Raw genomic sequence first — 3,304 nt, 5'->3', positions numbered from 1 at the left:
GCGTCCGGGGATTGCCTAGCACCCATGTCTATCACACTACTCGTCCCCAACTCTTCATGTCTCCCCCTCTCTCCCCCTCTCTTGCTCCCCTATCTCCATATCTCTCTCTCTCTCTCTCTCTCTCTCTCTCTCTCTTTCTGTCTTTTCTCTCTGTCTGTGTCTCTCTCTATATCTTTCTGTCTCGCTCTCTTTTACTCTCTGTCTCTTTCGCTCGTTCTCTCATTTGGTTGATTCAAGCGAGAGCGTACCTCGGTCATTACCATTACGGCCCGAGACGCTGTGCTCTCTCGAATTTCTCTAATTCCTATTCTTTTCGAATCCAGTGAGAACGTGCGCTACACTCGGGTAATGGCTCAAGTGTAGAAATTTTCTGATCGCACTGAAATTTACGGATGGGTAGGGAGAAAACGCGCATAATGATAGATTTTACATTAATAAACCATAACGCCACGGCCTCCGATAATAGTCGACGAACCTCTTGCTTGCTCGGGCCCGAATATAAGTTTTTGCACGTCCCAATTTTTTTAGCAACTTTATTACAATTTACATCACTGAACTGCAATGGCGTAGTTTTCAAATAATATTCGACACGCTTTTTCGAATGTCGAACGAATTCGTTTTTTTTGCTGCCGTTTTCAATATTTAAAACAATATTGAACGTTGGAAAGCCCGCACACTGTTTGCACTTAATCTTTTAAAAGCTAAAAATCCCAACAGCCGCTCGCATGCGTGTGTATCCGAAAAAACAGCGACCACAGCGCATGTGCAGAGATATCGGGCCCGGGTGAATGATTTATTGTTGGTTGTAACCCGAGCGATCGACACGTTCAACATCTACATAAGCAACCGAAAACTGCTCCCGGGTCTTTCATTCTCTCGCTCATTATTTAAGGTGGACATGAATATGATTATAACTATACTATAATTTTTAATTAGCTTGCCTTCTTGTTGCCAAAATATTGGTCCGTTATAATTTTGCCAGTAAACTGTACAGAGTTCCTGTTTATTATTCGTACGAAATTACAACTTCGTGTATTGGACTGTTATTTTTTCGATATTCAAAATGGCGCGTCGCCCACGTTCGCGTTTTTCTTCCGGAGAGAAAAATCAAACGCCCGCGTTTTACATTTTTAACGATGTTAGAAAACATCTTATCGGTTAGAACGTCGGAAAGACATTTCCCGTTGCTATTACAAACGTTTTATGCGAAACGCTCCGTATACGGGTTTTACATTTCTCCTCCTTCATTAACATGTAATCTAGTCACCCTACTGTGGACCCTAGTAACCGCAAACAGGAGATCGGTTAGAGCAGGCCTCGTTACAGAAGGTCGGGAGGACATTCTAAGCCTTTCCATGCCGCCTATAATCCCTGCAGACTCCGTGGGGATTGAGTTTATTATCGAATCGCTTGCATATCATAATTATTGGATGTCATTCGACGATTTCCAGCTATGAAGTTACCGTTATACGCCTAATAGATGCTAGCTCACGTACAGCGTATCATGTACGCGCACGCGCGCGCGCACACGCACACACACGCGCGCGCGCACACGCACACACACACGCGCGCACACGCACACACAACTAAAATAGATGATAATATATTAGATGCATGTCGATTATTTTAGATAATATAATATTATATGATGATAAATCATAGCATTCGCACATATAGAGTGTATAGTGGAAATGTTGGAATATTTTAGATTTATGATAGTCGCGACCATCGTACTCAGAAAAAAAAGGTACTAGGGTAAAAATAATTTAACAGCCGTAAAATTATCCAATTTTTACCGAATGAGAAGCCTTGTTATACATAAATTAACCGCGGCTTAATTATAGCTTTTCACCCAACCAGTAACTGTGTTACATAATCACTATAATGCAGTTTGTAGCTGCATTGCGTCAATTTGCTTCCTATGATTACACAATTACTTGCGCACCACGATTGACACACACACGCCCGCACGCACGCACGCGCGCGCACGCACACACACACACACACAATACACACACACACACAACACACACACACACACACACACACACACACACACACACACAACACACACACACACACACATCTATATATACAGAGGCATCTATATTATGACACTCCGGATACCACCAGGCTTAACGAACGTTTCCCTTTCATTACTACGCAGGCGCAGATATGGCTGATAAAATCACTCTGGGCGCATTCGGCGCTGCCTTCGATTCAGCGCAGGCGCGGTCGCTCGTGCTCTCGTCCAACGAGCGAATCCCCAGCACAGCGACCCCCGTGCTCGTCCTCGGCTCCATACTAGCGCTCAGTACTGTCGGCCTGCCGCTCGCCTACAGGGCCTTCGCGGTGTGGCGCGCCAACCGCGCAGTTCCCGCGCCCGTGCGGCGGCGTCGCAATGGCGTGCGCCTCACCGCGGGGCAGGCACGCCAGCTGCGGGCGGGCGTGCGCAGGATCCATCTGCGGCGGTTTATCCTCCGCGGCTCGGGGTTCGTGGTCGGCATCGCAGGTGCAGGTCTGCTCATCGGTCTTAACGTCGCGCACGAGTCCGAAGTCAACGACTACCTGAGCGAGTCGCTCCAGCAGCTGCGCGTCGCCAAGATCGAGCTGCTCGCGAAGAACGCCAACGCGACGCGCCTGCAGGTGGCGCAGGCGGCGGCGCTCGTCAGCTTTGGCGACGCGCTCGTCAACGTGACGGCGACGTACGACACCGTCGCGCGGCCCGTCGCCGACGCGCTGTGCGAGGCGTGCGACAACTGCGCCGAACTAACATTTTAGTACCTATAGAAGGACATCACACCTTGATGTCGCATGCCGACTGATAAAGAACAAACAACGAACGCCGCCGACAAATGTGAACTATGTCAACTATGAGAACATGTATTGAACTGCCGCGATTCCCAAGCACTTCTAGAAGCTTCTGCTGCCGTTCTCACGTTAGAGAAGAAAGTCTCTCACCTTCAGTTGTCCATAAATTTCTGGAGAAGGACACAGGATTGCACCACCATCGTCAACAAGGCCTTGACCACGCCTGGGCCGCGAAATTTTTTTCCCCACTTGAGTTCCGGACCCACCATAGATAGTGTTTTGTAATATATGGTTCGTATATATATAGTTGGATTATAGTTAGGGTTAGGGTTAGGGTTAGGGTTAGGGCTTAGGGCTTAGGGCTTAGGGCTTAGGGCTTAGGGTTAGGCTTCGAGGAAGTCGAGTGAATAGAGTGCGCTGATTGGCTGTGGTCCGGATCTCAAGTGGGAAAACGGCCACGCATTCCTCCAGTTGCATAAATACTGAACAGTTT

Source organism: Priapulus caudatus, unplaced genomic scaffold (genome assembly GCF_000485595.1).
Source record: "Priapulus caudatus unplaced genomic scaffold, Priapulus_caudatus-5.0.1 Scaffold624, whole genome shotgun sequence".
Lineage (NCBI taxonomy): Eukaryota > Metazoa > Priapulida > Priapulimorpha > Priapulimorphida > Priapulidae > Priapulus > Priapulus caudatus.
This window is presented reverse-complemented; position numbering follows the sequence as displayed.